Genomic DNA, 12,720 nt, shown 5'->3' on the forward strand with positions numbered 1-12,720 from the left:
AGAAGAATAAAAGGAATGATGTACGTAACAAAAAATATCAATGCACAACTACACCACTACAAATATGTTAGGAAAAGTATTTAAATCACTCACCTGAAAACTGTCCGTGGAATAAAACCTTAGGAAAGCAAGCAATTATAATAACCTTGGGTCAGGAACGCCTCTCAAGTCGGCGTTATCCGGCCGTAGCATCGGAAGTAACACGTCGGTTATATTTACTTTTTGAAACCTGTACCTGACGAAGAATTCCTCGTTCGTGTACCAATCTAGTGGATTGTCTCCATCCGCTAGACGGATTCTGGGTGCATATACGAAGGCATCTTCCTCAATATGACCCAAGAACTCTTCCAGATCGTATTAATCCTTCACATTCGGGAAAGCATCCATCTTCTCACAATGGCGGAAGACACCTCAAACGCTTTGAGCCGACAACAATCTAACCTCAAAGTTTGAGTCGAGGCTGGCTTCAAAATTCGACGTTTTTGAGGTTGAGGTCGGTTTTATGATATCGCATCTCCTCCTCCTGACGACAATGAGGTGGAGGCCGGCTTCGAGGGGACTTTTATGATACGGGCCTTAAGCTTACTTTGTGGCTGAACTCAGTGGGCCATCGTGCTTCCTGAAAAAAGGCTAATTGCGATAGAAAATCTACTGCTAATCGGGCTTGGGATATTTGACTTCCTTTGAAAATGAGAAAATGCTGTAATTTAACTATTTATTTATTTCAGGCTTCAATCTTGTTTTGTTACCCACATTTTAAGTGACATATATCCTTGTATTCTAAAATATTTGTAAGATGTAAATCCTCGTTGTGTCATCTTGTGATATTGGCGTTTAAAATTAATGCCTCCAGAGAGATTTGAACTCTCGACCCCTGGTTTACAAGACCAGTGCTCTAACCTCTGAGCTATGGAGGCGCTTGCTTGAGAGGCATATGAATAGTGTTGTTTTCTTAACAAACATTTAACTTTCTAATTAACAATGCTAACAAACATTCACACTCCAGTGGATTTGGCCTCGCTCTAAGCATGCATCGATTCGGCAACCTTAGGAAAATCAAGAAATCTAGTACCTAATTTTGAAAATGAAACTGTCGAAATTTTTAATTTAAATCCATAAATTTTAGGCTTCTCCCTCAAGAAAGGATTTAGTGCATATATAATATTTACTTTTCATCATGATGGGCCTGAATTATTACACATTTTCGTCGAAGTCAGAACCCCACACCCGAAATCTTACGATTTAAAAGACTTATAATAAAATATCTATCGTATTTTCTTCAGATCAATGTTATTAAAATATTTTAATCCGTTTCACAGTAAAGTGACAGAATATGTGCGTGAAATATGTGCCTGAGCAGTAATTAATAATGCATCACCTTCATCCATTAAGTCGACTGAAATTAATGTTTTGAGTCTGAGTATCTGGATATTGATTTTCTTCTCTGGTTATTTATCATTTGTACGCTAGAATCTTAGTTACACACAGAAGTTGAAGAAACATCTGTTTAAAATTTTGGAAATTTTCAAAAACAAAAGTTATTCCGTAATAGGGCAAACGTTTGTACATTAAATAAACAGTTTGTTTTTATCACGGTTACCATTTTATAGTTAAATATTCTTCTAATCCAAAATGACCTTCTTGCATCCTCGTATATTGACGATTAAAAATATTGCCTCCAGAGAGATTTGAACTCTCGACCCCTGGTTTACAAGACCAGTGCTCTAACCCCTGAGCTATGGAGGCTTATGTGTGTAAGGTGTTCCGTTGCTGAAGAGCTATGGATCCAGTGCCCCCCAATCATCGAAGGACGACATTCAAAACACGCTGCTTGTCCCCATTGTCTCCGCTAACGGGGTATCATAGGCGTGGGCAGGAGAATTATCTCCGGCTTAAGGAACTTAACTTGTTCATGGGGTCTGACGGTCGCCCTACGCTGAGGCGGGGGGTCAAGACATTGAAAAAGAATCCTCTTTATCGCCGTCGTCCATTGTCCTCCGCGAGTTCCCTCTCCGCGTCGGGTCACGCTTGTCCTCTGGCTTCATTATTTTTTGCCCGTTTCTACGGCTCGTGGCGCGGATAAATTGCGCGTTCGTGACTTCTTTTTTTGTTGTCTTCTTTCCTTGCTGGCGTGGCAATAAGGTCGAGAGCTTCTTTTCCAGGTCGCGGGAGCACATGGGTATGCTTCGACATACGAACAGCCAGTTTTACTTTTTTACCACCTCAGCACTGAAATGATGAAACTGAATGGCGAAGAAGCAGCAATTGGAAGAGGAGTGAGACAAGGGTGTGCACTGTCCCCCATCATCTTTAAATCGGAATTCGAAAGATCCCCTGAGGATGATCAGCAAGTCGCGGATCGAAACGTCGGGAGACATGGACGACATCAACCGGTGGAAAACCCGAGAAACCTTTCTGCAACTGATACGCCGGGAAAACCTAAGGTCAAACATAACTCACCTTTAATGCTTGCATCGAGAAAGCCGGCAATGAAATCGAAGAGGAGGCTTCAGGTGTCAATATCCTAGGAGAAAGAATTAGTATATTGTGGTTTTCTGTTGACACTGCTGTCGTAGCCGAGACAGGTAATGATTTGAAGAAGACTGCGATAAACATGGAAAAGACAATGGCTAGATATCAACTGAAAATCAACCAATTAAAATTTAGATATTAGTATGCATAAAAAGAGAGGAGACATCATCAAAGTAGGGAATCAAAATTTTTAAGAGGTGAAATAGTTTTGCTACCTAGGAAGACTATTGACCAGCGAATGGGTGAAGCAAGAATCGTCAGTGGAATAGCACAGGCGAAAACGGCATTCAACGTAAAGAAAAATCTACTGGTAGCTGAGCATACAAGCATAGCAGTCTGGAAACAATTGATAAATGCTTCATATGGATCATATTTCATGACTAGTTGCCTTTTTAAACGGCAGAATTCGCACTGTTTTAATACATTTTTATACTAGGAGTGGAGTTATATAGATATCTCATAGGATAGCTATGTGCACAGTCCCGGACACAAAAATTTTATCGCCCGTGTACCAATCGATGTCATGGAATGGTTTCTGCACTTCTTCGGGCGCTTTAAGTTGGGCGCTAAATTGTAGAGTGTGAAACGGTCTTTAGAGAAATACGTAATATGGATTTGGTCGAAAAATTTTCACGCGTTTTATTGTGCCCGTGTCCATGGAACCGTTTCCTCTCACGGCGTCCCACTGAGTCATTATTTTAAGGAAAAAGCTTTCCGGAATTGAGGAGAAGACTGCTTTAGGTTCCCGACCGCTTAGGTGCCGTTCAACTCTTTTTTTGTGCCTCTTGCTGATCCGTTCAAATGAGACATTGGACTCGTCTCGAGTCTCCCGAAAGAAATAAAAGCGTTTCTTTGGCATCAATATTTCACTGAATGCTTCTCTTAAACCAATTAGCAATGTCTTTTGATCCTTTTCTGCACATTTTGCGTGGTATGTTAAGATTGCTACTTATTTTTAGGACAGTATCTACCTTCTGGACCTCTTGATTTGTATATTCATTAAGAAGATCGACTTTAGGTTGCCAGTTTGTGTGATTAGAAAGTCGCCAACGCTTCAGAATTTAATTAATTTGATAAATAGGGTACAGCACGTGCATCTCATGACATATTTAACAAAATCAATGCAGATTTTTACATGGGCTACAAAGAAAGAATTATATGAGGGTACAACGCCTATATCTCACGGCTTATTTAGCAAAATTGTTGGAATTTGAGTAGGGGTAATTACCTGATGATTTGTTATATGGGCACGTCATAATTTTTAATTCATATTTGGATAAATCCTGAGTTTTGTTTGTCCGCGGAATATAGCCGTTCTTTAGCCGTGATCATCATCGGATAAAACTACGGGGATTAGTCTGCTTTGTATGTACGCCGTAATTACGTCATTCAGTTTAATATGCATCTATTAATTACATATGTTCATGTGGCACGGGCATTTTAAGGCCGTTGTATCGGGCGATTCATTACTCTCCACGGTGAATGCGTGGCATGCAATATCTCACTATATAAATCTGTCTCACGTCTGATATGCGTATATAATTGCCCCGAGGTATTCATAAATTTTGTTATGTTTTTTTTTAAGCTATTGACGTGAAAACTTTCATTGGAGAGCCCCCTTAAAGATACTCTACCATCTTTTCTCAATAACTCTTTTACGTCCCTTGTCAAGACCTGCCTTAGTTTAGCTTCCTTTCCACTTTTCCTCTGATTTCTATAACCGCAAAGTATTAAAATGTCGTATAATATTCCCTTAAATATTTCACGATGAAATTTCTATGAGAGAGATGAAATTAGGGTCGCATTTCGTAGCTGGCTAAATTTTATGACTTTCATAGCGACGATATTGAGCCTATTAACATAGGTTAATTTCATAAAAATCCCGACAAACCTAAAATATATCATTCTAATTCCATCAGCAATGCGTAGAGGCGTGCTCTGTTTGATGACGGGGTATCAATTTCAACAAAATTTATCTTACTGGAGCGTCTGCACGGACAAAATATGTTTTCCGATAGGAAACGTGTCTTGCCGCGTGTAAAGAGAATAAGTGGACAGTTGCAGTAAAGTTTTCTCGTATTCCTCACATTTCCTTGGAAGGAGATATGGAGGACCTGACTCGGTGCGAAACCCGAGAAAACTTTTCTGCAATTGTTCGCCGGGAAAAAACAAAAAATTATATCCGTGGACAATTATTGTTCTCCCATTCATTTCCTTCCATTATTAATTTCATTAGGTCATAGAGTCAAACTGATCGTTGCATTATATCCGCTGTATACAGTGGAACTTGGTTATAACGTCATCAAAGGTACCAGAAGATTGTTAACGTTATATCCGAGTGACGTTATAAAAAAGCAGCCTTAAATCTGAGTGACACCACAACTTGACATTGCACAAACAAAACACAAATAACGACGTGTAAAACAACTGTCAACATACGCGATGCTCACACGGAGGTAGGTAGTGATGTGACTGATGATCTACCGTAACTAACGAAACAAACAATACAGTGTGCCTGTGTCAGTGACCTTGTAGAATGTAGGGGTGGGAAGGGATAAGACCCAGGTATGTGGGACAGCCCCCGCTCCTTCCAGACACCAATTAAACAAAAGAGTTGCATCCCGTCACCTGCTCAACGTCCAGCTTGTGACCTTTTTTTGCTTTTGATGTATCTACACATGGTTTCTATGAACTTTGGGACATAATACAATCACACTGCCACTTTTGCAACCTAAGAACTGCAAAATTTTTGACGCTATACCCGAGCGTCGCAATATTTGTTGACGATATAAACGGGTTTTCTTACAACATAAAACGTTTAATTTTGGCTGTTCTGTATAAAATGTGACGTTAAACCCGAGTTGACGTTACAGCCGATGCCGTTTTAACCAAGTTCCACTGTATTATAAAACCGGCTCCGTAGCTGCGAGTATTTCACTCCAAAATCCGTCTATTGAGTGAGTTGGTACATGCCTTTCTCTTCTATTCCATCGGCTGGATCGTTCGGGGAATGAACGGGTGGGCTGGTGGATGGATCTCATAATATTCAGTATCCCTCCTCGTTCATCACTTGACCCGTCCTTCTCTTCCACATGCGGAAGCCCTCCTCCTCCCGGACATGTACCACGGTCATGAATATTTTGTACATATTTCCCTCATTCTCCCGGGAATAAAGAACTCTGTTCCTTGTTTAAGACTATCCTCAGACCACCTATTTATTGTGTTCAAAAAGAGAAGTCTTCTGGGGAAGTTATCATTATTTTTTGCGAAGAGAGATTGTCAAGCAAATCACTAGAATTGCTTGATAATCGCGCGGATAACGTTCGGACGTAAGTGGTAGTCATTTTTGAATTTTCCTATTTTAAATTTCCTTAAAATATCGCTCGATTCCTCCATTTTTTCCGTAAAAAACAAAACGGCGCCACCTAGCAAAAAAGTAGCCTAACGGAACTCAAATGTGCGTAATGATATATCTTCCTATTTTGAAGCATTGGAGATCCATCTCCTTCGCGTGAAATGGATTTGAAGATCCATCGTTGGGATTCCTGGACCGAGACGGCAATAAGCGCGGGAGGAGAGGTCTCGAGCGATTATTGTTTTTGTTCCCAAGGGTTTCGAAAATGCTCCATGTGTTTTTTTTTGGCGTCCCACAGTGCACCGCGCGCGGCGACGGCAGGACTCCCTTCGCTCCAGTGATCTTCCCACCGTCCGTGATTCCTAATCTCATATTTTTCTCCTCACATCTTTCATCCACGCCTTTCCTCTTTTTCATACGACTGCCACAAAGGCACGAAACGTCTGCCTGTATTTTAATAAACCATTTTTAATATTTTATTATGGTGCATTCAGAATAGTGAAAATTCTCAGTACCTCTATAATTTATTATAAACTATAAAACGATGGTTCCATGAACGATGATGAATATGGCGGATACGAACGAACGAAGAACTACAAGAATAATGCAGATTGGAGAAAAATTTTATCTCGAAATTTTAATCCTGGATAATTAATGCCAGTGGGAACTAAAATTACTTATGATGTTTAGGTCGAAAAGGCACCATTTTTCGATTGGCCGCGAGTTTGCCCTGTTGACGGATGCTCTGGACAATTCATGACTTCAAATGCTTTGCTAGCATTTGCTTTGCCTTTTGAAAGTTTGAAAGAAGAAAGAAACGGAAAAGCGGGAGGAAAAGGAACGACGAAGTGCTGGACATGGAGATAGAGGTGAGGAGACCTCCGATAGCGTAATGTGAGAGACAGGCTGTAAGAATTTAGCGATCATTCGGAGAGGGAATGCTAAAAGCCGTGTAAAGAGTGAAAGATGTTTGGAATGTGGGAGGAATGGAATAGGATTCATGGTTGGAGTGAAAGGGTCACTTCACTCCACTTAATTTGTAAATATAATGACTGGGAATAAATAAGGAAAATAATCCACTAAACTTAGAAACCCAAAAGCCTGCGCTTCGATTTCCGGCCGAAAATATTTTTTTCCTCATGAAAATTCGTGGAAAATTTCACCGCCGTTCACGCAGCAGGCTCGAAATATTTCACATTACTGCCATGCGCGGCTTTGGCGTAGGTTTGAAGCTCTCTACCGGTTGCGGCGGCGTCATGGAAGACCTTCATCCTTCGCGTATCTGGACCGCAGGGGCATAACGTATAATACCCAATTCGATTCGACAAGCGTATTGTGGGAAGATTTTCGGAATAGAAAGTAAAAGAAATATGCTGTTTCACACTCGTCCGATCGCACCTTGAATATGCAGCGAGCTTATAGGATCCGGTGCAGAAAGACTTAATCCGCGAACTGAATAAAATACAAAGGAAGGCTGCGCGTTTCGTCAAAAACTGCTACGGGCGTACAGACAGTGTTACCCAGATGTTAAGCGAATTAGGCTGGGTGCCGCTGGAGAACCGGAGGCTAGGCTTAGATTGCTTGAACAATTGAGAATGGTTATCTTTAAGAGCGACACAGAGAGATTAATATTAGAGCCCTACTATCTATATTTCCAGGTCCGATAGAAGCGATAAATTAAGAGAGATATTTTGCCGAACGGATACATATGGGAATTCTTTTTTCCCCCGAACCATAAAGGACTTTAATAAATGCTAGTCTTAATTGGGTTTGAGCACTTCCTTTTTATGTCAGAACGGCTGGTGTCCTAACACCCCCCGCCACACGCCTTTTAGGCGGCTTGCGGGGTATTACGTAGATGTAGGTGTAGTTAATACCATGGCCCCCGATTAAAATGTCATTGGAATTTAAGAACCTGGATAGCGTAGTGACCCAGAAAGCCAAAGGTCTGTGGTTCGATTCTCGGTTCAATTCTCGGTCTCGGGTGGAATGTTTTTCTTTTACTAATTCATTCAGATTCATATTTTCGGGCGTAACTCCATGGATTCAACTCAACATAAAGAAATACAAAACACTTAATAATGCCGCATAAATTTAATACTGCACCACCTATGTTCCGTCGTGGTACGTCATCGTCTGGTGCATTTTCGTCGAAGACGCAGAATGTCAGTGCTAAATATATCGATGGCTAAGTTCTAGCAACACGTATCTCAAATCCGGTCGGTTAGGGACAGGTATCTTAAACAAAGTGTAATAACATTAAAAAAATAAATTAAAAGAAAAAAAAACAATTCTTTGCTTGTAAATTAATGCTTCTTTATCAGTTTTATGAACTTTTGGTTTCCAATTTCAGTGTACATGTAAAAAAATAATCGTTTTCTTTTGGTCTCCTGAAAAGTTGCTATTTTTTAGATACATGTTGTTAGAACTTAGCCATTGATATGTGGAATTATAATGTTTTTTTTTGCATTTCATCATGAATTCGTGTAGGACTTAGAAACCCCTAGAGATGACACTAACTTCGTCAATACCACGAAATGAGGTTATTTTTCTCATGAGGTCATGAAGTTAAATTAGGTTCTGCATTACGTCCACTGTAAATTATGAAACCGGCTTCGTCGCAGCAAGTATTTCACTCCAACGTCCACATTCCGTCTTTATAAGTGGTCAGGTACGTGCCTTTCTCTTATGCTTCATCGGCTGGATCGTTCGGAGGATGAATGGGTGGGTGGACCTCATAACACTCCCCCACTCAGCATCCCTCCTCAATCATCACTTGACCCTTCCCACTCTCCCGCATCCGGACTCCCTCCTCCTCCCGGATACATTTCTCTACCCCTACTTCTACCGCTCTTCTCCTTAAGTCAACGTGGCCGTTAAGTCCAGTGGGACAACTACTTGGAATAGTGCCGAAAAACCAGGGGGTGAACAGATAACGAGCTGTTCCGGGCTTAAACTTGTGCGATTCTAGGATATTAATGAATGAAAAGTCACTCATAATTTTCCAAAAATACTTTCATTTTGTGAATTAATTCACTCTACAGTAAAGCCTTAACTTTTAACTCGATTAAAATATTTTTTTATTATTTTCATGCTAATGTACGTCTTTTCTTTGGTTTTTCCGTTTTCTTGAAATATTTTTTTTTCCAATGAACGGGAAAATTTTTCATTTCCATCCAATCTAACAAGCAGAATGTTGCAACCAATTATCTTTACCGTCGCTTAGGATGTTAAGTATTCATGTCTATTCATTTTTTGAATTATCTTCTTCGCCACGAATACAGAGCATTCAAGGACATACAGATATGGGGTTTTAACAAATAGCAATTACGTAAGCCGATCACAAACACTTTGGATAGGGGCAACCTACCCAGACGGGACTCCAACCCACGACCTATGGTTTGGCAAGTGAGGACTTACACCCGCCATCTCCAAGTCAAGCTCCCGGCTCCTCGGATATTCCACCGAGAAATAATCATTACACACTTAATGATGGCATAAATATTTTAATTATTTTTGTTTATTATTTTAATGCTAATGTGCGTCTTTTCTTTCACCTTCACGTTTTATGGAACTATTTTTTCCAATAAACGGGGAAATTTTTCATTTCCCTCCAATGTAACAAGCAGAATATTGCAATCTCCCTGATTTCTTGTGGGAAGTCCGAATCCCTGGCTCACGTAAATTGCTTGTTTTGCACGTACCCCTTGTATGCCTAAGATGATAAGGTTAGCAGTGTTCTCAATTATCTTTACCATGGCTTAGGATGTTATCGATTACACTTTCTCGATGATTGAACCGTACACGATCCTGCGAGGAAAGTGCATTATAGCTCGAGGAGAGAGAAAACCCTTCCGTTGAGAATATCGTTCCCTCTCCATCATGTTGTGCATTAGAGGATGAGTGTTCACCCAATACGTGCGTGATCCTGTAACCAATTTTTGCTAAGTGCTATAAAAAAGCCCTGTAAATTCAGCGGAAGTCCCTATACAGCCGTAATAGATGAAACGTGTTCTAAATGACATTTTATCGCTAATTTTCTAGATATTAAATGTGAGTTCTGGAGATCCCCTGACGATGAAAGGCAAGTCGCTTTTCGAAACTTCGGGAGACATGGACCAAATTAGCCGGTGGGGAGCACGAGAAATCTTTCTGCAAATACAAGTCCCATTTGTCTTTAATGTCATCATCATCATCACTGGTCAACAATCCTAGGATTGGTTTGACGCAGTTCTCCACTCAGTTCTCCTATCAGCTTATCTTTTCACACCTACGTATTTCGTCTCTTTCACATCTTTTTTTACTTGTTCCATATATTTTTTTCGAGGTCTTCCTTTTCCATTCTTGCCTTCCACTTGTCCCTCGACGATTGTCTTCATCAGGCCATCGTGTCTCAAGATGTGGCCTATAAGGTTGTTCCGTCTTCTTATTAAGGTTTTCATGAGTCTTCTCTTCACTCCTACTCTTCTTAGGACTTCCTCGTTACTAACTCGGTCTATCCATTTGATTTTCATCATTCTTCTGTAGCACCACATTTCGAAGGCCTCTATCCTAGCTTTCTCCGCTGCGGTCATTGTCCATGCCTCACTTCCGTATAGGAGCATACTCCAAATGTAGGTTCTTATAAATTGTTTCTTTACTTCCACTTTTAAATTTCCCGCTGTAAGCAAGTCTCTTTTTTGGTAACGGTCTAAAATTTGAATCTGATTGGTGAGAGCTTATTGTATTTGCACCTTCGTATTTTTTTAAGCCTCTTTTCACAGTTTTTCATATTCATCACCTGTGGTATCCTTACCATATACCTCTCTACACATCCACTCTTATCCTTTACCAAATAAAATACTCCTCTGAAAGTTGCCATGTATTTATCAACCTGCATTTCAGAATGTTCGCACACCGCGGGGCGTCAGGTTAGCCCGCGGCTTTCAACTGGGCTGAATTGATGCGAAAGGGAGGTTACAGTGGAGATAAGGAGATGAAACCATGCAGCAGATACCCCAGCCACCAAAGTGCGCACGTCCTATCGAACGCAGAAGATAAGGAACGACACATCTCGGATTATGATGATATGCGAATAACAACGCCACACGACATATCGTTCATCAATGTCGAGTGTGGAATTTATGGAAGGCGGATGAAAAAAAAGGAAACAAGAGTTTGCAACTCAGGCTCGAGATGGGAGTCGTATATCTGAGGATTATGCTGTCAACACAGGTCAACCGCCTCTCTGCATCAGAGAGAAATACAATGGATCACACACCTCAGATATCTGCGATCATTTAGTCTCGTCCATAAATTATTCATATTTTCTATTTTGATATTGCATTTTTTTTAGAATAACGAATGTATTTCTGGAATGCGATAGCGGATGGCAGATAAGATATCTTCTTGATGGAGATGGTTTAAAATGCAAATTGGAGACACATGAAAACAAGTTGCGAATCAAATTCTGCGTTTCAAGGAGTGTTTATGTGATAAAACGCTTCTTTTCACCGCTTCAGATGGGAGCGATTCTTCAGTATTCTATCAATAATTTGCAGGTAGTTATTAGGGACCAGTTAGTTTAAAATGAATAGATAACAAGGAAGTTTGTTGAAGAAGATTAGCTATCTAAGTGCTGGCTACCTATAACTATTCATACTGAAATAAACTACTCTCTTACGAATGTCGCCTGAAGGTACCTACGTGTTCAGACTCTCGTAAAAAAACTTGATTTTTCTAGGCATGTCAACGCACATTGAAATGTCAGACTTTAGTGGTATTTTCATTCATGAATTTTCAGACCTGATGAAACATTAAGAATATTGCGAAACGTAAGTGAAGTGGTATGTATCTGAACAGCATATCAAAGGTAGATAAAAGGCATCCATTCAAAAAATTGTAATTTAAATAATACATATCTTTTTGTCGTGGTCTTATAAGGTCTTTCAGAGTTTTCAGAAACAATAAATTGCGTAAAATAAACGCAAGATAATGATAAGTAGTACTTAAAATTTCTATCTAATACAAAAATAACTGACTTGATACACTGTTCTTGATTCACAGAACTATTCCTTAATTATACACAGTAAAATATGCTTAATAAATATTATGGTTATATAGAATTTTTTTTGTGCAGACATTGTGCATTTTTTCAGTAAACAGGTTTATATTATTAAGGAATAAATCAATCCTCTAGTGATTGATGAGTTAGCGTGAACTATTTACAGTAAATGAGGAATGATTCCACATACACTTTTGGGTAATAGCACTGGGGATTGCATATAATGCCTATAAAATTAGTGATAAAACGCCAATTAAAACTCTTTATCACCTAGAAGGGTTGAATCTTGGGACTTTCGTTGAATTTATAGGAGCACGTTCCATTCTTTTAGTGCACGTAGATGACTTCACTTACAGGATCACGCTCGTATTTGTTGAACACTCAGCCTCTAAATGCTCAGCACGATGTAGAGGAAACGCTATTCACAACGCTAGGGTGTTCTCTCGCCTCGGGCCAAAGTGCATTTTCCTCACAGGATCGTGTGCTGTTCAATTATCGTAAAAGTGTAATCGATACCATCCTAAGCGATGGCAAAGATAATTGAGAACACGGCTAACCTTTTCATCTTAGGCACACAACGAGTACGTGCAAAATAAGCAATTCATGTGAGCTAGAGATTCAGTCTTCCCACAAGAAATCAGGAAGCTTGCAACATTCTGCAGTTTGCTTTGGATTCCATGACGTTTATTTCCTCCTTTATTGGGAAAAAAGGTTAACTTAAACTTTAAGACCAAAGAAAACATGTAAATTAACATTAAAATAATCAGCATAAAATATAAGCATCTTCATA

General features: G+C 39.8%; 2 non-coding genes across 2 annotated transcripts; both read right to left on the reverse strand.

Moving 5' to 3' along the window:
• Positions 1-844: 844 nt before the first annotated feature.
• Trnat-ugu lies at positions 845-917 on the reverse strand. Its single transcript has one exon. It is a non-coding gene; the product is annotated as a tRNA-Thr (tRNA).
• Positions 918-1,673: 756 nt separating this feature from the next.
• Positions 1,674-1,746, reverse strand: Trnat-ugu. Its single transcript has one exon. It is a non-coding gene; the product is annotated as a tRNA-Thr (tRNA).
• Between the last annotated feature and the right edge of the window lie 10,974 nt (positions 1,747-12,720).

Source organism: Ischnura elegans, chromosome 8, assembly GCF_921293095.1.
Source record: "Ischnura elegans chromosome 8, ioIscEleg1.1, whole genome shotgun sequence".
Lineage (NCBI taxonomy): Eukaryota > Metazoa > Arthropoda > Insecta > Odonata > Coenagrionidae > Ischnura > Ischnura elegans.